A 23,447-nucleotide genomic window follows, 5' to 3' on the forward strand; every position below is an offset into this window, starting at 1 on the left:
CAGATCTTGAATTTCTGTGGTCCTTTCTATAATCAGATGATGTAAAACACATACGTTACTATGGAGCGGTGATGTGCCTACCAGCTTGGCAGAGACGGAAAGCCCTGGAAACTGAAGGCATCAAACTTTGCATCTGCTTCCTGAAAGGCACTACAGGGGAGGAGGGAGAACAAAGCGAGCGGGCATCACAGTTTAGCGTTTGTCATTTTCTAGCAAAAGGGAGAACTGTGTAATGTGGCTTGAGATTGTCACATTTGAACACACAAAATTAAAAATCTTTTTTTTCAGAGAGCAGTTTGTTACACTGATGGTTTCATTTTACTTTTGTCAGTTTCTCAGTAAAGCCTGTTTCTTTTAATGTTTCCTGACAATACTTCCAATCTTAAAACCTAAGCTATCTGTCAGAAATCATTTTGTCAGCCCTATATTGTGCTCCATGATATTTTGCATTTATATGGAGTCTTTCAGTCAATAACAGAAATAGAGGCTTTAAAGACCATTTTTAGAGAGTAACAAAAGGAAGTCATAGTTTAAGACTAAGTGGCTTTCCATATTTTACAGAGTGTACTGGGGAAATGTAATAAATGCCAGAGCATGGGGTCCCTGGCTGTAGGTCTGGGCAGTGTACTGGAATCCCGGGATCATAAAATGCAGTGCTGATGGGTCATCATCCAAGCCAACACTGCCCCCCTCCCACACCACGATGGACTGTGCTGGTGGTTCTCAGAGTGTGTTCCTGCCACATCAGTAAGTATCATGTAGGGATGCTTTAGAAATATGTCTTCACGGATCCTGCTTAAACTTTGTGCAGGGGGCCCAGCTCTCTGTGTTTTAACAAGCCCTCTGAGTGATTCTGATGCACGCCATAGCTTGACCACCCCTGGAGTAGATTTTAATTTTGATTTTTCTTACCCTACCCCAGAGAGTTTCTGTTTCTTTCCTTTCCTTTTTTTTTTTTTTTTTAAAGATTTATGTATTTATTTGAGAGAGAGGGATAGTGCTTGACAAGCTGGGGAGGGACAGAGGGAGAAGGAGAAGCAGACTTCACGCTGAGCAGGGAGCCCCCTGATGCGGGGGCTCGATCCCAGAACCCCAGAGATCAGGAGATGAAGCGAAGTCAGACACTTAACTGACTGAGCCACCAGGCTACCCTCCCAGGAGGTTTCTTACTGCAGAATGCTGTTTCTCTTAGGAATTGAGGGAAGGGGACCCTCTAAACTCCATTGTGTACACAAGCACCAAGCACAGTGGGAAAAATGAAGATATTACCTTTAATATACTTCTTAAGACATCTTTGCGTGATTTGGAAATCTTTGACAAAAGTAGCCTGCTTTAGATTTTAACAATACAGATGATTGTCTCCACTCCCTAATTCATAGCACTCTGATTCTCCTAGAATTTCTAAGAGGTGTTTAGGGATATTACTTGAGCCTCATACTGTTAAGAAAGAACCTTTGTATCTTGACGAAATGAGTCAACCCTACATCCCTTTGCCTGTCTTGCATCCAGATTAACACACTGGGAAGCCTGGTAGGCAGAGCCTGAGCAGCCCCTTGTTTTCCTCTATCCAGCAAATACAAACCCATCCATGGCTACCCTCTAAGCCTACATATAGTGCTGTGAATCCCTAATGCATGATTTTAAATGCTGAGTATGGACCAAGTAAGAATGAACACATATTTAATCACTAAAAGTAGATTGCCATTCTTGAACTCTGAATAATATGTAAATTGTCCTTTTGATTGGTTTAAATTGGTTTATTTAGATTCATTATAATTCTCCCATAAAATAATTGTAATGGTTCTTTTGCAAACAAATCAGGTGCATGTTTTTCATCAGTGAGTGTGCGAAGACACAAGAATCTTCTGCTGGAGACAGAAGCCAATTTTTCATGAATCTAATAAAGCTTAAAGTCAGAGCCCCTTACTTGCACAGGCACTTTCCAAAACCCAGTGTTTAATTTCGGACTTGTAATTTTGTATTCTCTTACTGCAGCAGCGTTCCCCAAGTGGTATTACTTCAGGCCCCAAAAATCTAGAACGTTCTTTGACTGATGGAGTCTTAGGTACTGTCAGTGGATGGAAATGTTTACACGTTGAACCGGGTAAAAGCTTTTCCATTATGCTCGATGAACATTTGATCAAAATGAGCTCCCATGGCAGCGTCAAAGCAAATAGATATTGTTTCTGGGTAAGCGCCTTGACAGTAGCAAGTAGTCAGCCAGGGTTGCCAATCACCATGTTAGCATTTTAGATTTCCTTTCTCTTGAATAGCAACAGACAAGACTCACCCCAGCAGCTTACTGTTGATAGTAGGCAGTGGAGTGTGGATCCACACACCTATAAATGTTATTCTCTCAGTTCTTTCAGGACAAGAACAACTTGACTTTTGGTCAGTTCTGGCTCCAGGAATTCAGAAGCACTTTTTATTTAAAAAAAAAAAAAAGGGAAAGCATCTTGGTTCAATCCAGAAATCAGTGCCAAAGGCTGATTGAATAGGTCTTTGTCTTGTTTGTGTAGAGTACATTTCTGATGTCTCAGAATGACAGTGTGATGTACATCTTCATTTTAGTGAAAGATTTTTTTTTTCATCATTGAAGGAGACTAAAAAATGTTGATTCAATTGTAAATCTGACCCAGTGGAAGTAGGTTTGGATGTTATAACTAATCTCAGATTTCCTAATGGGAGGGTTCACAGTGACTATGGCCTTTTGTGGTTGGCATTTGAAAAGTTGAAGTGTTGCCAGCAATGCTTTTAAATCACTCACTTATATGGAAGGGAAGTTATGACAGAGAAATAAACCGTGTGGTATTTCTACAAAATAGCGGCAGTGATAACACTCGACCTTCTGGCATTCTGTGTGTTTCAGTACTTAGAGCTTTGAGACTCATTTGGTTGAGGGCTTTAGACTCATTATTTCTCCCCTCAGCTTTATTGTTCAGGAGTTGTCATCTTGTCCAAGTTCATTAATCTGTCCAAGTCTCAGTTTCTTTGTTGAATTTGTAGGATGATCCCTCGCCCACTGACTGTAATAAAACAAGCATACAAAGCAGACTTCATAGATCTTTCCATGAAACAGTGTTGTATGCATGATATTAGGTAGGGGGATCTTAGTTGAAAATGAAGGACCTTTTATCAGAATGAAGACCAGTGCTGTCAGGCTTGGCTTGATTGAATGACTATGAAGGCAGGAGGGATAACTAACCACCATATCACATTATTGAGGATACAGTTACTTAGAGGAATAGGCATTCAGTCTCGATGCTTTCTTTTCAGAGCTGTGTCTCATTAAATTTCCTACCATTCATGACTAGGTTTCCTGCTATGTGAGGGGAGCTGTGGATCCCCAGAGAGCACTATACATGGTGGGGGGGGGGGGTGGTACAGGGAAAAGAAGTTGAGCTCTAGAAATTTATGAAAACACATGCTGCCTATATTTTGCAAAGTGCCCAGTGACTGTGACACCAGATAAGAGTTTTGCTTTTTTTTTCAAAGTGATAAGAGGGAGCACAATTTAAAATTAGAGTTTCTCCTGGCCTTCTCTCTGCAGTTTTATTTACTCATTCACTGTGAAGCTAGCCTCTTGGTTAGGTCCCTCCAGAAAATAATCTTCTACCATAAGGTTGAGGTAAGACCAGCACTGCACAAGGGCAGAGCGCGCGGTTTGGGGTGTGCTCCAAGGCTCTGCTAATGTTTTGTGATTGTTTTTTAATTACCCAACAGCTTGCTACAAAAACTGAAATCTCTACCATAGGAATCACTTCTTGGATCAAGATATTCTTTCCAGCACACCACAGAAAAATGTTTTATATTTGGCCTGGGGTGGTTTGACTTTAACTTGCTCAATAAGACTTAATTCTTCTTCTTCTGGAGGTGGCTAGAACTCATTGTGATTCGCTCCATTTCTCCTGGGTTGCTGGGAAAACTAGGGTAAAGTGAATATATAATAACTGCATTAGAGGGGCGCCTGGGTGGCTCAGTGGGTTAAAGCCTCTGCCTTCGGCTCAGGTCATGATCCCAGCGTCCTGGGATCGAGCCCCGCATCGGGCTCTCTGCTCCGCAGGGAGCCTGCTTCCTCCTCTCTCTCTGCCTGCCTCTCTGCCTTGTTGTGATTTCTCTCTGTCAAATAAATAAAATATTAAAAAAAAATAACTGCATTAGAGACTCTTAACTCTACAGAACACACTGAAGGTCACCAGAGGCGAGGTGCGGGGGGAGGGCGCTTGTGGTCACGAGCCCGGGGTGACGTATGGTAGTGTTGCGTTACTATAGTGTATACCTGAAATTAATATTATGCTGTGTGTTAACTACCTGGAATTAAAATAAAAATTTAGAAAGCCAAGAAAGTCCTGTGCTGAATGATGATCATAACAGGAACATTGACATGTGGGTAACCCTCCACCTCTCCTATATGAGCCCACACATGGCCTCTTAATTTTTCTGAACCCAGGACTGTTCTTCAACTGTTAAAGAATTGTACAACTTTGAGAAAGGGGCCATTTCAGAGATTAATAGTCTGTTAATTCTAATATACTAACACTAGTCATAAGAATAATTTTTAGTGAATTATGTAAATAATCTCATTTTTCATTAAAACTGTATTTGAGTAAAGTATTTTACAGGTAGACTATATATATATATACATATATATGTATATATATGTATAGATGTTCATTGTTATGAAAAGAATATAATAAAGAAGAATGTAACCATAGAAACTGATACCAAGTATTACCATATGTCATGTATTTGGCTAAAATTTTACATCACAAAGTAGGTAGTAGTATTTCTGAATTATAGGTGAGAACATAGTGGTTTTGAGGGGGTTAAGTGACTTGCCCATAGTCAAACCCTTTGTTAGAAGTGAAGTTGAAATATAAATTTATGCTCCCTGACCTCAGAACTATAATTCTCAAACACAGCATTTTACATAAATTCAACCCAAATTCATAACTCCCTGTAAACAGTCTTCAGGATATTGTAAATATTTGTATGTACATATATGCAATCTATGCAGGTTGTTATGTAAATGAACTTACTGTTCAACGGTGTCTAATGGGCACCTGCCTACATAAAAAAAGATATAGATAGGGCTGTATAATATTACTTTCTATATATTTTTTAAAAAGGTTATAATGTTATATTTTATGAAAAGATAGAAATTTCCTAGAACATCCTTAACATACCCATTTATATACTGTGAGATGGGTTTTTTTGGGGGGAAGTGCTAGTAAAAGGACCAGTGGGCAAATGATATGTACCCATTTTGTACTTTGGTGCATCCTTCTAAGCAGCCCAACAGAAAATTTGAGCAAATGTATCTTCCCGCCAATGATCTCAACACGCAGGATCCCATTCCTAAATGTCCTTTTCAAAATTAGGTTGTATCAATAATTTTTAACTTTGACCAGTGTGATTGTATTTGTGGAGGTTGGAGTTATTTTCATGTTTATTGTCTTCTGTGTCCGGGGAATTGATAAATCTGCATTTTTAAGTAGGTTTGTAATCAGAATGGATATATTTTCAAGCCTGAATGTTTAGAATACCATGTTATTAGCAAATTTGATGACACCTTTCTATTTCACTTAATATTGCTCGCTTGAAAACCTGATGTCTTTTTAGAAAATAGAAATATCATGCTTGAATCCTATAAAGTTTGCTACCAACAAGTTTAGACAATAGCTTAAAGTTTCAGGTGCTCTCTAGTGTTTCTCATGAAAAGGTAAATGTAAAAACGTATGAACTTTGAAATCATTCATTTTTTTTTTTTACCACTCTGAAACAGCACTAATTTTGTTTGGTCTTCCTGCAGTTATATACATTTATTTTTGCATGTTGATGAAAGCCTTAAGTGAGACGTTCCCATTGTAATGCTGACTATCCAAGGGAAAACAGGCACATTATTTACATGTCATCTGTTTTTGTTTGTTTGTTTGTTTGTTGTTTTATTTGAGAGAGAGAGAATGCACAAACAGGGGGTGCGGCAGAGGGAGAGGGAGAGGCAGACTCCCTGCTGAGCAGGAAGCCGACAAGGGGCTCAATCCCAGGACCCCAGGATCATGACCTGAGCCGAAGGCTGAGGCTTAACTGGCTCAGCCATCCAGGCTCTCCCAGACATTTCATCTTCATGGAATAGAGACAAGGACTTTGGAGTTTTCCCATTTCTATCACTCTTACCTCTTACAGGTGGATGTTGACAATCCCTCAGACTTTACGGAATAAGTTATTTGGAAAATTGGGCCCTCCTATAAAAAATATTCAAAACCTGGTGTCAGTGGATCTATATCTCTTAGTTTTGGTTAGCAACATTTCTTCACGTTCCATCACTCATTTCCGGTTGCCTCGTCTACACTTTATCTTTGGTCACTTGCTCTGTCCCCATACCCTGTGTGTGTTCCATGCTTCCTGGATTATCTTTCAATATATTCAGTTGACATCTGGATTTTTCTACTTTGGTTTATTAATGGAGATGCTAAATCACTTCAAATTTTTTTGAGTGCCTGTCAGGCCACACTAAGATGGGCAGATTCGGTGCTGCTTAGGATTCTGCTATCATGTTCATCTTTAAGATATAAAACCATCTAGAAGCTTCTGAGTTATATAGTCTGATATATCCCTCCTCTAGAGAGTTGTTGAAAGAGTGACACGGTGCCCTTTGTCCCTAGTCTCTTCTATGTTTCTTTAAATTTTATGATACGTTCTAATAGAGAAGTCCAAACATAATTCACCTAGATTCTTGGTGTCAGTTCTTAAAAAAAAAAAAAAAATTGCCTTTTCACTTAGCAGTCTTACCTTTAACTGGCTAAGTTAATAGCCTGCATTTTCAAATGCGATTACTGACTTGGGAAACTACTGTTTTAGGTTTGTTTCACACTTAGAATTCTTTCTGGAGATAAGGATAGTCCTTTTCAATTATCAAAGATACCCCATTAACCATTTTTGCCCGTCCTTCCCTCTCCTCTGGCGACCGTCAGTTTGTTCTCTGTTTATAGGTATGATTCTGCATTTGGTTTGTTTATTGATTTTGTAAGATTCCATAAATGAAATAAATCATATGATAGTTGTCTTTTTAGTTTGACTTACTTCGCTTAACATTATACCCTCTAGGTCCATCCATGTTGTCACAAATGGTGTGATGGCATCCTTTTTTGGGGGGGGCTAGGTAATATTCCCGTGTGTGTGTGCGCGCGCGCGCGCATGCGTGTATACAGACCTACATACATATCACATTTTCCCTTTCTGTTTTTCTTTCACTGGACCTTTGGGCTGCTTCCATCTCCTGGCTGTTGTGAATCATGCTGCAGTAAACACAGAGGTGCATAGATCTTTGTTTTCTTTGGGTAAATACTCAGTAGTGAAATTGCTGAATCATAAGGTAGTTCTATTTTTTTTTCAAGATTTTACTTATTTATTTGATACAGAGAGAGCAATTACAAGTAGGCAGAGAGGCAGGCAGAGAAAGAGGGGAAGCAGGCTCCCCGCTGAGCAGAGAGCTTGACATGGGGCTCGATCCCAGGACCCTGGGATCATGACGTGAGCTGAAGACAGAGGCTTAACGCACTGAGCCACCCAGGAGCCCCAAGTTAGTCTATTTTTAATGGTTTGGGGACCTCCATCGTGTTTTCACATTGGCTGCACCAGTTTGCATTCCAACAGTGCACAAGGGTTCCTTTTTTTCCACTCTTTGCCAACACCTGTTGTTTCTTACCATTTTGATACTAGTCACCCTGATAGGTGTGAGATGATAGCTTTTTGTGGTTTTGGTTTGTATTTCCCTAATGATGAGTGATGTTGAGCATCTTCCCATGTGTCTGTTGGCCATATGGATGTTTTCTCTGGAAAGAGGTCTCTTTACATCCTCTGCCCATATTTTTGATTGGATTGTTTGCTTTTTGACATTGAGTGGTATTGAGCTCCTTATATAGTTTGGATATTAACCCCTTATCAGAGGTATCATTTGCAAATATCTTCTCCCATTCAGCAGGTTTCCTTTTTATTTTGTTGATGGTTTTCTTTGCTGTGCAAAAGCTTTGTATTTTGATGTAGTCCTAATAGTTTATTTTTACTTTTCTTTCCCTTGCCTTGCAAATGTCATTTTTATGGAACACAACTAAGCTTTTATCCAACACTTACCCACATTACTTTATTATCTTTAAACAGCATTTTTTTTCTTTCATAAGAAAGAAAAAGATTAATTTTGGAAACCCAGTATTTCCCATTAAATATAGAAAATCACATTCTCTTTTTATATTTTAGAACTACACTCTTTCTAAATTAACTCATTGTAAATAGGATTTATGCCTTTCACTTTTTAAAATTACATTTTAAAAAATACACCAAGTAAAGTGAGATGATTAAACCAACACCTGCTTGACACACAGGATAGTGTCTCTCCTATTTCTTTTTCTTTAAAAAAAATTATTTATTTATTTGACAGAGAGAGACAGGGCAAGAGAGGGAACACAAGCAGAGGGAGTGCAAGAGGGAGAAGCAGGCTTCTTGCTGAACAGAGAGCCCGCTGTGGGGCTCCATCCCAGGAGCCCGGAATCATGACCTGAGCTGAAGGCAGACGTTTAATGACTGAGCCACCCAGGTGCCCCAGCAATGATCCATTTTATAATTTGAACACTTGTCTATTCAGGTTTTCATTCTTTCAAAAATGAGCGCATAGAGGGTCAGAAGAATAGAATTTGAAAGCCATGTGCTTTAAAAATGAGACAATTTATTCAAATTCCAACTCAAATGTAGAAATTCAGGCAAATTTCTTAACTTTTCTGAGTCTCACTTTTTTCCTGTGAAGCACTAATATCTCTTTGAAGAGGCATTTATCACTGCAGTCTTCAGTACTAATGTTTATGTTTCTTTCTTCATTTGTCCCCATCGGTAAACAGAAGCATTGGTCTGCCTGCAGTCCGGAGCAAAACCACAGAATCACCCTTGGTTTCTCTTTGTTCCCTCGGCTCATGAAACCCAGTCCACCAAAACACATCCTCAGTGCATCTCCTGTTCCCACTTCCTGGCAATTCTGTGCAAACCCAAATCACCCTCTTCTGTATCTAGACCCCTGGATGGTGTCTCCTCAGTTCTGTCTTCACATAGTAGGTGGAGAAATCTTTTTAAACAACCTTATTCAGGTACCACAGTCTTGGTCCCTCCTTTAGTCCCTGCTAGTTATTGCATTTGGGCTCAAATCCCTTCAGTGACTTATGAGGTTCAATGTCTCTGCTCCTCCTGGCCAGCTACCACTCCCTTATGCTACCCCCACACTTACTCTTTATTCTTGTTTTTGTTCCTTGCTTCAAGGGCCTTGCCCGGAATATTTCCACCACTTGCAATGGTCTCTCTTTGGATCTTTTCATGGTTCGCTTCTCATCATTCATTTTGGAGTCTCATTATCTTGGCTTCAAAGAGGTCTTCCCTAACCAACCTGTGTAAATACACTCTACCCAACACACATCATTCTGCCATTCCTAATGTATCCCCCTACCCACCTGTCTCACTTTCCTTACAGCACCCCTTAATAACTGAAGTCAGTTTCCTGATTTGATTACTGTTAAGTTATTGTTAATTTCCATCAGTATCATCCGTCCAGTACATATAAGAAACAAAGGATCATGAAGGCAAGTGTTGAGTTAGTCTTGTTTGGGTTGTATATGCAACACCAAGAACAGTGCTCAGCACCCCTTGGGTGCTCTGTATGTAAGTGTGGAAATCATAGGTGCTAATAATTTTCCATAAATACTTGTGTGTGTGTGTGTGTTTCCAGGTAAGTGTACTACTTGTTAGGAAGGATACAAAGTCGATGAGAAACTGATAGCATCATTGACAACCTTCTGGCACAAACGAGGAGATACAGGCTTATTGGACAAACTTACAAGTAGGAGCACAGAGAGGTACAGAGAAATCAGGGTGAGGGGTGACAAAATTGTGTTTTTCCTGAGTGGCATGTACTGCCATTTACCCTGGTCTTCAGTGGTTTAAAATTTCATGAGCAAATGTCAAGTTAATTTTGAAACAATGACTGGATCAGTGCAAACCGACACAGAAAATCATTTTAATATGAGCAGGATGAATTATTCCTTAGGTGCCCTTAAGTTTTGCATGTATATTCTAAGGGAGAATAGGCCAACTAAATTTTGCACTGAAGCTTTCATGTTTTGTCGGATTAATTCACAATAATTAATTATTTAATAAAAGTGAGAAACTTTTTCTCTTTTGTTTAAAATGAGCATCCTGTTTAGTTAGGCTTTGCAAATCTCTTTATGGGATATAATTTATAGTTAGAGTAGAAACTGGAATTCCACGAAGCAACTCTGTCCTAACTCTGGCACTTAAGCAGACATTTGTAGGCAAATTACTTTCATTTCCTTTTTTCCTCCACTCAAAAGTAACACTTCCCAGGTATTTTTAGAGAATTAATTAGTTTCCATTAATTAATTTGTTTCCATTATTGCTTTAATAACTCTATTGCACCTCAGAGTTACTCATTGTAATGGTGTGGACTTTGTTTGCCAAATGCAATACAATAGCCTTTGTTTGAATGGAATTCTTTTGTTTATGTCAGTCAATTAACTAGAGTGGTTTTCAAATGCCTACCTTGTGAGCCACTTTGTGCCCAGGGCCCTATAGGGACTCCAGGGGTAGAATACTAGGTTGCTACATTCAAAAACTTTAAAATATAGTTGGGAAGAAAGGAGTAACTTGTAAGACCATCTAAAATGAATGCAATATAGGCGTAGCAACTTCTTTTATGAAATGTCTTCAGAGGTAAGGGAAACAAGCAATAATAAATGATTGGGACTTCATCAAGATGAAAATCTTGGGCACAGGAAAGGAAACCATCAACAAAACTAAAAGGTAACTATGGAGTGGGAAAAGATATTTGCAAATGGCATATCTGATAAAGGGCCAGAATCCAAAACATAAAAAGAACTTATAAAACTCAACACTAAAACCATGAATAATCCAATTAAAAAATGGGGAGAAGACAGGAATAGACATTTTACCAAAGATAGCCAACAGACACATGAAAAGATGCTCAACATCACTCATCATCAGGGAAATGCAAATCAAAACCACAGTGAGATTCCATCTCACACCTGTCATACTGGCTAAATCAACAACACAAGAAACAACAGGTGTCCCGAGGATGTGGAGAAAGGGGAACCCTTGTGCAGTGTTGGTAATACAAACTGGTGTACCCACTGTGGAAAACAGTGTGGGGGTTCCTAAAAAGCTAAAAATAAAACCACCCTACGATCCAGCATTACTAGTTATTTACCCAAAGAATACAAAAATACTAATTCAAAGGAATACAGGTGCCCTGATGTCTATAACAGGATTATTTACAATAGCCCAATTATGGAAACAGCCCCCGTGTCCTTAGAATGATGAATAGGGGAAGTAATAAATACACTCAATGGAATATTACTCAGCCATTTAAAAAAAAAATCAAATCTTGCCATTTGTAAAGATAGGATAGAGCTAGAGAGTATTATGGTAAGCAAAGTAAGTCCGGGAAAGACAGATACCATATGATTTCCCTCATCTGTGGAATTTAAGAAACAAAACATGTAAGTGTAGGGGAGGAAAGAGAGAGAGAAAGGCAAACCAAGAAACAGACTCTTAACTCTGGAGAACACACTGATGGTGACCAGAGGGGAGGTGGGTGGGGGGTGGAGGAAACTGTTAGGGCCAATTTAATGTTAAAACCTGTTTAACTATTAGGGCCTGCTTAGCCAGAGCAACTCCATATTGCCTCGGTAGCCCTATTGCTGTTTACATCCACGGACTTCATTCCGGGAATAAACGCCCCAGTAGTTCCCGGTATGGTTCCCAGTATCGATTCCGGGAGTAAATGCCTTAACAATAGAAGTCACGTACCTTGAGTCTGTGGTTATGCCCTATAAAACCAGCCTGTGAGATCGGGAGGTCGTCGCTCTCTTCCGAGGCGGCCCTGGCCGGTCAGTCTCACTTCTAATGCTTGGCATAGAATACGGCTTTGCATAACTTTCACTTTGTCTCAGTCTCGTTCCTTTGATTACGGACCCCAACAGAAAACAGGTGATGGAGATGAAGGAGGGCCCTGGTGATGAGCATGAGATGATGTATGGAAGTGACGAATCATTATATTGTACCCCTGAAACTAACATTACATGGTGTGTTAACTCACTGGAATTTAAATACAAACTTAAAAAATTTAAATGAATGCAATATTTAATTAAGCCTTCACCATCTGTAGCATGAATAATGAGAGAGATGAAAGTCCTGGGTAGATGACAGCAAAGTTTCACAGAACTCAGTTCTCAGAGTTCCACTGAATCCGAAGTGTCTATGTTTATCAGCACGCCAGGAAGTCTACTCTTGGTTATTTTGTTTCCAAATCTGAATGGTCCTTTGGTTTTCAGGAACTCCTGTTAAACCATAAATAATTCCAAGAGTGGCAACATTCCACAGTTAAGTTTACGGAGTGTCTAGTGGGGAATGGGAAGGAGTAGACTGAGGAACAGGAGACCAAATTGCTGATGCGTGATTGGGGAATTTAACTAGATAGGACCATGTGTTTCCTCATTTAATCTTTTTTTTAAAGAAGATTTTATTTATTTGACAGACGGAGATCACAATTAGGCAGAGAGGCAGACAGAGAGAGGAAGAAGCAGGCTCCCCGCTGAGCAGAGAGCCTGATGCGGGGCTCAATCCCAGAACCCTGAGACCATGACCTGAGCTAAAGGCAGAGGCTTAACCCACTGAGCCACCCAGGCGCCCTTATCATTTAATCTTAAGTGCTATGTTCTAAAAATAGATTTCATGTTGAGGAAGCAGGCTCAGAGAAGGGAAAGTTCTTGCACCAGATAAGCTCAGCACAGAAATGGTAGAGACGGAATTTTCAGCTCCTCTCTCTAAAGCTACTGTCTTTCTACACAGCATCATATAACCCTACTGGGTTGAAAAAATCTGTAACAATATGATACAAAGAGGGGTGATTGCAGGTATTTGGGGGGAGATTTGAATAGTGTCTATTAATTTGTTTTTCTTACTTCATGATTTACCCAAATGAACCTAAGAATAACCCATGACAGAATGGGTCTTTTTAGCCAGGTACACTATAAAATTACTAGTAACATCTACATTTGATAAAACTTATGGTCTGTGTCTTCAAGAAGTTCTCACACTGAAATGGGATACAGATAAATGTTATCAATTATAAAACAAACTGTCAGGAGTAAAATTCAAGAGATGAATTTTTTTTCATGATCATTCTCTTCTTTGATGACATTGAAATTTTCTTTTTTTTTAAGATTTTATTTATTTATTTATTTTAAGATTTATTTATTTTATTTATTTATTTCACAGAGAGAGAGAGAGATCACAAGTAGGTAGAGAGGCAGGCAGAGAGAGAGGGGGAAGCAGGCTTCCTGTGAGCAGGGAGCCTGATGCAGGGATTGATCCCAGAACCCTGGGATCATGACCTGAGCCAAAGGCAGACTGTTTTTTTTTTCCCCAAATATTTTATTTATTTATTTGACACATAGAGAGAGATCACAAGTAGGCAGAGACAGAGAGGCAGACACAGAGAGACAGGGAAGCCGGCTCCCCGCTGAGCAGAGAGCCTGATGCAGGGCTCCATCCCAGGACCCTGAGACCATGATCTGAACGGAAAGCAGACGCTTAATCTACTGAGCCTCCTAGGCATCCCAGGGCAGATGTTTAAGGACTGAGTCACCCAGACACCTCTGAAATTCTTTCTTTAAAGAGCAGTTTGTTAAGGAAAATAAAGCTGAGAGTATTAAAACAGGATTATGCTCTTCTGTACTACTTATAACAGAATAATATTTAATAGCTAATTCATGTTGTGAAGACATTTTGGTGAAGTTATACAATATTCTCACAATCTGTTTCCCATGTGGATCTAATTTGCATGTTACATTTTCTCAAGGAGTACCAATTTGTTGCTTTGCTTCATTTATTCAAAACTAAAAAAATAGTTTTAATATTGCCTACAAATGATTGAGGTTTATATAAGGAAATTTCATAATGCCTGCCTCATATATGTACTTGCCCACTTTCTAGAAATTCCTCTGTAGTCATTTACTTACATATGCCAGGGAATACCTAGGAAGATTCAGCACTATAGATAGAGATAGAGAGTGAGAGTGAGAGAGAGAAAGAGGGGTCTGAAGAGGAAAAATAAAAGAGAATACAATATATATATATTTTTAAATTATTTATTTATTTGACAGAGATCACAAGTAGGCGGAGAGGCAGGCAGAGAGAGAGAGGGAAGTAGGCCCCCTGCTGAGCAGAGAGCCCAATGCAGGGCTTGATCCCAGGACCCTGAGACCATGACCTGAGCTGAAGGTAGAAGCTTAACCCACTGAGCCACCCAGGCGCCCTACAATATATTTTTAAATGAGAAGTGGATTTATCAGCGCTCCAATCATCCATGCTTTCACTTTGCACCGTTTAATATGTTAACCACCTGTAGGATTGGCTAGTCCCAGGGAGATGTACTGTAAGTGTCAAATACCAACACACATGCACTCGCATGTACAAAGCATCTCATGAGTATTTTATATTGACATATATTGATTACATGTTTAAATATTTTGGACACATTGGTTTAAAGAAAATATATATTAAAATTTCAAGGGTGCCTGGGTGGGTCAGTCGGTTCAGCATCCTACTCCTGGTTTCAGCTCAGGTCATGATCTCATAGGTCCTGAGATCGAGCCCTGCATCAGGCTCCATGTTCAGCAGGGAGTCTGCTTGAAGATTCTCTCCCTCTTCCCCTCCCCCAGCTCCTCCAAGGGTTCTCTCTCTCTCTCTCTCTCACTAAAATAAATAAATCTTTTGAAAAATTCATCTATTTTAAGGTTTTTTTTTTAATGTGTCTGCTGGAAAATTTGAGATGACACATATGACTCACGTTGTATTTCTACTGGACAGAAATTTTGTAGATGAAGAGGCACATCCATTCTGATACCTTGATACTGATTCTTATTGCCTGTAACCTTGGAGTTAAAACCTATGGCATGGAAAATAAAGCAGGTGAGGTTATAACTATGGCCAGGTCATCTCGATTCACTCAGCACAGTCACTATCTACCTGTCATCCATCCGGAAATGCAGAGTTGGATAAGATAGAGTTGCTTCTGTCCGTCTGAATTCCTGGGTAAGACAAGCATCCATTTAACATTAATTCAAGACACAATGAGGAAAGAATTCTAAAAGATGGATTAAAGTGTTTCATGGCTTCAAGACAGAGGAGGGAAGACACCTAATTTTATTAAGGATTTAAGGAGAGAGAACTTGGTTAGAAAACCAGGCTAGCCAGAGGGAATGGCATAAGTAAACCTGTGCAGTGGGAAAGGAGAAGTCAGTCAGCTCAGAGTGAGTATCCAGCTGACCCAGAATAGGGACATAGGAAACAGGTCGAAAGGATGGGTGGTGTTTGAATTGTGGCTCTCTTGGAGGCCACGGCAGTGAACTCTTTATCTTTTTAGCCTCTGGGGAACGACTGAAGACTTACAGACATTCCAGAGCTGTAGTTTTGGAAAGTTAGTATAAAATGATAGCTTTTGGGTTCAGATTGGAAGAAACTAATTAGGAAACTAATTACTGCGGTAGCTATTTGGGCAAATGGTAATGAGGACCCATTGTAGTAAGAAACTAGAACAAGAACGGGAGGAAAAAGTGGACATCTGAGTTATTCCTGAGATGTGTTGGTATCTTGAGGCCGAAAATGGACATGTTCCATGATGGCATGTCTCCCTCATTAGGGTATGTGTACCGGAAAAAGGAGTAAGATCAACATAGCGCAGTAAGTCTGCAGAGGGATGGGCTTTAGCCGTAGCATCAGTGGAGACTACAAAAAGTGCTTTCCCTCATGACAACCACCATAGTCCTACTGATTGCTGGAGGAATGGTCTGTACCCCAAATCCCACATGGAAATATAATGGCCATCTCAAGGGAGTCAGGAAAGTTTGTCTTGGGCTCTTTTGACTGCAGCCAAAAAGGGTCAAGATGGACATGAGGTGGCATGACAAAATGGCTCCTTGCCACGTGAGGGCAGGGCAAAGAAAGCTAAAGTGTCCTGGAGATTGGTTCCCAGCCTTTGGGTCCAAATAAGCCATGAATTGTTGAATTGAAAACTGGTTCTTTGTTTCTTTGTAAGGTGGTCTGAGATGGCGGGATGAGGGGATATGAGTGGGGGAGGAGGTGTTGGCCACAGCAATGGCATGGTTTCCTTTTCCTTCTCCCTTCATGTCTAATGAAGCTTTCTTTAAGTACTAGCTTTCTTGAGCTATGCTAGAGCCTCTCAAGAAAAGTGGTTCTCTCCCTGCTTAGTTCAGTTATAAGTTGTTAAAAATAATTCTGTTTAAGAATCTCTGAGCACACGGGGCACCTGAGTGGCTCAGTTTGTTGAGTGTCCGAGTCTTACTTTTGGCTGAGGTCATGATCTCATGTGTCTCAGAGTGAACCCCCTCCCCCAGCCGGGACTCTGCCCCCAGTGGGGAGTCTGCTCAAGAGTCTCTCCCTTTGCCCCTCCTCCCACTTGAGCACATGTGGTCTCTCTTTCTAAAGTAAATAAATAAATCTTAAAAAAAAAAAAACAACTCTGAGCACAGGTGTACAAAGAAAGTAATTTTCTTACTCATAATAAATAGTATTTGTGCTATTTCCCCCACATAATGTTCATATTCTTTAACCAACTTAATTATTTGTAACAAAGTAGAGATCGTGGATGATACATATTCCTAAGCTTTGGACAAATGACAAATGAATATATTTAAATTTCTAGCACCTGTTTCAGACATGAGGAAAAGGAAAAACCTGTATTCCTTGTCCTCAGCTTACATCATTATTCACATCTCAAGACAGGCTGAGCATTTCTCAAGAGAAATATAGTCATTGAGGTGTGGTATGTTTTATAAATATGGATATGAGAGTCAGCTCTTTGATAAATTCACAAACTCTGCCCCCAAATCACGGAAAAGGTTCTTGCTTTGTCCTTCAATGCTCATTTCATAGGTCTTGGCTTGCAGAGGTCTCCTTTTTGTCATCAGAGTAATCTAGGAGCTGCTTTTCTCCTAGCTGGAAAATTTCTATAATTTAACTCTACTTCTAACAGACATAAAACCCAGGTGCTTCATTTCCAGAAGGAAAAAATGAAGAATGGAGCTGCAGCAAGGGAATGTTCCTGAAGGAAAGCTGTAATGAATAGCGGCACTTTGAATCTTCCTGAAGGTGTATTTATGTAGTTTGCGAAAAGCAAATCACCCGTTTCAAACACTGAATCCTCAGTGTGTCAGGAATTTAGCTCTTTGCCCAAAGCCACACATAGATTATAATGAGCCCATAGAGAGTCCATATTTCTATAGTAATCCTTGCCTTATATGGAAAGATAAAGGAGCAAAGCTTTGGAGACCTCTCCCCGCCATCAAATCCCAAATACATTAATATTCAAAAATTATGCATAATATTTGTAAAGTACTGCTCTAGTATGAAATAGCAGGCAGTTTGGAGAAATGAAATTACTGTCACATAGTAGATTTATGCAAACATAGCTTGCTTTTTATTTAAATACTAATGAACTGACAGCTTGGTACGAGAAGTGGCCTTGAGTAAGTTGGGTCCACTGATCCTGGCTCCGAAAGCTTTGACTTCGATCCAGACAAGTTATACAACATCTCTGAGCCTCATTCCCCATTGAAAGTGGGATGATAATACATTCTCCTTCACAGAATGATTTTTGAGGATTGCTTGAGAGAACACAGACCTCCCCTAGGAGCGTCCCCATAAACTGTTAATGCTCTTCACGCGTCATCCTAGCCGGACACACTCTATATGGATTCACACAGACCCAGAACATTGGCCGTAATTATTCTCTTATATATGATTCTTGTCCTGTTGTAATTTCCCAAGGTAACCATCACTAGGAAGTTCAAGGCAGAATGAGTCAGAGATGATGATGGCATTAAATGCAAGGTTCATTGGCCATATCTTGGAGGGACTGCTTCTTGATGAATTCAGTGGAGACTGGAACATGTTCATTCATTCATCTTTTGATTTCAAGTGGGTGCTAGCCACTGCCTGAAGCATTGAATATGCAGGGTAGATTTTCCTTAGCACCATGCTTTGGTTTTGGTGCATCTTGGAAAACACTGTTTCCCCCTTGTTTGACCTTACTCTACTCATTCTATCTGTCCCTCTTGGTCAAAGCTCTTGAAACTTTTATTGTAGAGCAGAGAATCGGAAGTTTACGGATCACCTGCAGTTTGAAATATTATTTCCCGAGTTCTGACCCTGGACATAATGATTCGAATTCTGAGCGAGGGACCAGGATATGGTCCATACAATCCTGTGCTCAGAAGACTGACCAGCAAGCTAGTCTGCCTCTGTACTCTCTGGTTTTTCTCAAGGTGTTTATATCCAAAGTATTCTCATGTAGATGGATTTTACTATTTTTAACGAGGGGTATTGCTTATAGGATTTCTGTGTGATTTCTTCTTGGAGGCAGAAACCCCATATTCTTGCAATCGGACTCTGTAAAGAGCATATGTAACACTCTTTGGTTGAAATAAGCCAATATATGATTAGAAAAGTAACTAAGGGTTGAAATTCAAGTGATCAGCTCCATCGTGGTTGGGCAGTAAGAAGGTAATCAGAAAATCTGCCCCTTTTTCTGTAACCCAACCTGCAACCAAACTAAACAGACATACGAGTTGAACTTCCAGTCGGAAGATGAAGGAATCTATGACATTAGGTGTAACAATCATCTTTTTTTGGAAATTTTTTAAAAATTTATTTGACAGAGATCACAAGTAGGCAGAGAAGCAGGCAGAGAGAGGGGGGAAGCAGGCTCCCCGCTGAGCAGAAAGTTGGATGTGGGGCTCCATCCCAGGACCCTGAGATCATGACCTGAGCCGAAAGCAGAGGCTTAACCCACTGAGCCACCCAGGCACCCCAACAATCATCTTTTGATAGTAGTTCAAGAACATGGTTATTTCCCTTTGTTCCCAATGACGCTCTGAATATTTTAGATGTACAAAACATTTGAATAAATTCTAAATTATAATTTTATAGAATTGTTTCTGTTGATGGTATGTGAACTTAATCTGAGCACATCTAAAGGAAATGCTCTTTTGTCTTAGAACCCTCCCCTGCCATTTGGCTAGAAAGGGGTGATAGTCTTTTGGTGAGTCGCTGACTGGATATTCATGAAGTGGGCTGCCCTATGAGCATGTCATTCAACTGTCAAGAATGTGTTAATCATCTTCTATGTACGTATCCCTTTTCTAACCGCTGCTGTTGAGGGAGACAAGAAGGACAAACAAGATAGAATAAAATAAACCCCAAACGTGTCCTAGGAGTCAGCTCTCATAGCAAAAGGTTTGAGTTACCTGGGCGGGGGGGGGGGGGGGGGGGGGCGGATAAACTGTGTGGCAATACGTAACAAAAAGAATAATATGACACTTTATTCTGTGTGATTTGTAGTAGAAAATGGGCTTTGACGAGGCTGGGCACCCTGCCTTTCTTTTTCCCTTTAGAAATACTATTGTACATTTAAGTGAAAAACTTGTAAGGGAGTCGAGAAATCAAAATGATGGTCAAGACGTAAAAGGAAAAAAAAATGTTATCATTCACCTCTAGAAGAGAAAATTGTAGACCTTGGAGTTACGGCCTTTGAATTCAAGAAAAATATTTTCTAGGAGTCGGAATCTTGTGGCCTTGTGAGTTGTCCTTGGAATTACTCAGAAATGGGACAAGGTGATGATCCCAGAGGCCCCATGTGGGTACAGCCCTGCTTCCAATGGTGGAGAGCAGGTCGGATATCTTCTCAAAGCCATGAGGAGCTCTGTGTGTTGGCAATTTTTATTTTTCCTTCTGTTCCTTGGTGACCAGATCAATGTAGCCATGACTGATTTTGAGAAATTACTTTATTTTCAGCATCTGTCCCAAACACATGCAGGGGGTCAAACTTGGAAACCCAGATGTCAGTAGGAGAGCCGAAAAACCTCGATCAGCCATGAGCTTTCCTTCTGGGTGTTCTCATTTCAGAAATGAGGAAATCCAGGCTGGAGAGCCTGTCTCCCATCCCCTTTTCTGCTCAGAGGATACATGCCAAATGTGGACCCAGAACCAAAGCCTTAGGACCCTCTGGCTAATTTCCTTCCCACTCTGCATGCCATCTGTTGTGATGTCACAAGGCATCCGAAGAGGACATTATTGTTCTTTTTACTTTCATACATTCTCCAAACATTTAGATTATGAAGAGAACATTCAACTCCAGTGAAGAAAATTGCTCTGTCACCAAGAAAAAAGGTTCCTCTTTCGACACAAGAGATTCCTTGCCAAAAACTAATTGCTTAGCATAAAAATGCTGCCCTTGTTTCATGCGTTAGTAAAATCGATTCTTCTCTCTCTAATACTGTTCAGCCATTGTGTCTGTCAGCCCTCTGGGCGTGAAGCTGAAGTCTAAAGCCGTGTCACCAGGCACAAAGGTTTATAGTCAGTGGCCACATGTATTAATTTTAAGGCTGATTTTGCAGCTGGTGAGCTCTAGGCATTCAGTTCCCCTTCAATAACCACACGTGTAGACATGAGGGCAGCAGGTGGCATGAGCTCCCCAGTATGAGGTAGAGAAGGGGAGAGGAAATGAGGCACTTTGGTTCAGTTTTTTAAAACTTTATTCAGACTTCCTCTGGGCCAGACATGGGTGGGGATCAGAAGTGTGGACCCATGTAATTTGACAGCCCTGAAATAACTGGGTGTGTACTGGATATTGATTTTTTTTTTAATTGAGAATGGCAAATGGGTTGACAATGATGAGCGTGCATGGGTGTCATCCAAGTACACAGAAGGGGCAGTGGAAAACATTGCATGAACTGGTTTGGTGAATAGCGAGGAGTTAGCAAGGGAAAGTAATTTTAAGTACTAAGGAAAGTATTTAAGTTCTTTTTTTTTTTTAAGATTGTATTTATTTATTTGACAGAGATTGCAAGCAGGCAGAACAGCAAGCAGGGTTGGGGGGAGCAGGCTCCCCGCCGAGCAGAGAACCCAATGTGGGGTTCAATCCCAGGACCCTGGGATCATGACCTGAGCAGAAGACAGAAGCTTTAACCCACTGAGCCACCCAGGTGCCACGAAAGTATTTAAGTTCCAAGGAAAGAGAGGATATCCCCAGTCCTGTGTCAGATGGAAAACTTTTTGATGACTAATAGGTTTCGGTTCATTCATGGAATATGTCTATTTTATTCATGGAATATGTCTATTTTACCGCTGATCAAAGCGTCTCACCTATTAGAATCTATCAAGGCATTCAAGATCAGTTCTGTCACTGGACAGAAGAAAACCCCTGTGTGTTAACTAGCACATTTGCAAGATTAAACATTTGATTTTTGAGGCTCTTATCATACATAAGTTTCTACTTAGTAAATATCCATAAAATGGTACTGGTTTTAGTGCTTTGTTAGAGGTAAAGGAAAGGAAAGAGAGTGTGTCTTCACCAGGCCTGCAGAAAGGGTTCAGACTGGTTGAGGAGATAAGGTTGCACCTGATAACAGAGGCTGTACAGCTTTGTAATGTCCAAACCAGAGGCAGGCTGCGAGGCGTGGTTATAAAGCCTCTTTCAGTAAAAATTCATCTGACATCAACTTTCTTTCCCCTTTGAGTATTTCAGTACACAGTCATGCCAATAGCCTGATTTTCAATTAGAAAGGGGGAAAAAAAAAGGCAGATCCAGAAATGTCCATTTAGGAGAAACATGTCGGCTTTTGTAACTAGGGAGCCTAGTAATTAAATATGCCCAGGAAAGTTGTATTAGATTCCATTGCATTGGGTCAGGTACATGCTTTCATTTCACACCTAACGGCCCCTTTGAAGATCACAAGCAAATTGAAAAACAGCAGCTCAACCCCCTCTCCTCCTCCTATTGGGGACAAAAATGCATGCCAGTGTAGCTTCCAATCTGCCTTGCTAATTTTCATTAGTGTACCATGAGCTGCCGGACAGTTCCAGCGGGAGGCTAGTCTGCAGAGACCCACATTTCTGTTGCTGGAAACTCTGGAGAAACTCTTGGAAAAGGACTCAAACCAGGAAACCTGAACAGAGACGTTTTTTTATTCGACTGAAGTTAGAGAGGAGATAAAAGAAGGTTTTCTCACTGCCTTTTCTCTACTGAGAATTGCTGTAAAGAGTAAATGAGGAGGTTAAACCGGAGTAAAGCCTTCAGACAGTTGCTTTTGAACAGTTTGGTGAGGAGCTACGGTGAGTGAAACCCATGTTTGTGCCTGCTACAGTGCACAGGCGGGGTTGACCAGTTCTCTCCCCATTCCTGGGTGTTTTAATTTCAGTTTCTAGGCTAGAAGGTAGAGTCTTTGGGAGCAGGGACTAAGTGCTTCTCCACCATAGCTCAGACCTGCTCCCACAATCAGTACCTATCTATTCACAAAGCTGGGGAGAGGCCCATCTCCTGCCTGCCAGAATGATCGACTGGAGTTCTCAGAGAGGGTTCTGTCTCCAGGACGGTCCCAGAACAGTAGGGAGTGTACATTTGTAGCAGATGCGCACTGCCTCCCCTCCTTTCCAGCCCAGGTTGTATTTAACCTGGCAAATCAGTGCACATGGATTTTGGGGCTCACTGTCGTGTTTTTCTTGAAAAGGTGACCCCTCCTTTTTTTTGTAATTAACCTTGACTGACATTCAGCTCAAATAGCCTGACCTGTTTTTGTATCATGTTCCATGAAGGAAACATGCATTTTTCACAGGATCCTCGCAAGTGTTGCAAAATAAATTTCAGGTGGTTAGGCCCAGCAGATTTGGGTACAGCTACTTGGCAAAGTGGCAGTTGTTTTTGTCCTAATGTGATTGCTTTGCTCCTCAGCAATGATCCTTCCCCAGTTTAATATTAAATCATCACAATCAAGGGGTGCCTGGGTGGCTCAGGCAGGACATGGTAATGCCTTCCTCATATACAAAGTAGATCACCTTCAGAGGAAATGCTGATTTTCTTTAAGACGGTAATAAACTATACTGAGGTCAAAACCGGCCCCCATTTCCAGTTCCTATCAGTGATAATGGTTACTGAGTATTTGTTGTCTCATGTCCGAGGTGAGGTTAGCCGCAATCATCTCTGCATACAGATGGTTGAATGGAGTTTGAAATCAGTGGTGAAGGGACAGAATTGAGGAGGGTGGGGAAACTTGGGCTTGATTGGAAGGTCTTTTGTGGTTATGTCACTGATCCTCAAATTCCAGTGTATGTGTCAGTCTCCCATAGATCTTGTTATAATGCAGATCTGGGGGCACCTGGGTGGCTCAGTCTGTCAAGCATCCAACTCTTGGTTTTGGCTCAGGGTGTTGAGATAGAGCCCTGAGTCGGGCTCTCCACTCAGTGCAGCATCTGCTTGGGATTCTTTCTCTCTCTCTCTCTCATTCTCTGCCCTT

The 23,447-nt window shown here is 40.6% G+C and overlaps 1 protein-coding gene across 2 annotated transcripts in view; it reads left to right on the plus strand.

The window, feature by feature from the left end:
• PRKG1 (protein kinase cGMP-dependent 1) overlaps window positions 1–23,447 on the plus strand; it is a 1,275,046-nt gene that overhangs the window by 587,953 nt on the left and 663,646 nt on the right. The gene's annotated exons all lie outside the window — the stretch shown is intronic.

This window comes from Meles meles, chromosome 13, assembly GCF_922984935.1.
Source record: "Meles meles chromosome 13, mMelMel3.1 paternal haplotype, whole genome shotgun sequence".
NCBI lineage: Eukaryota > Metazoa > Chordata > Mammalia > Carnivora > Mustelidae > Meles > Meles meles.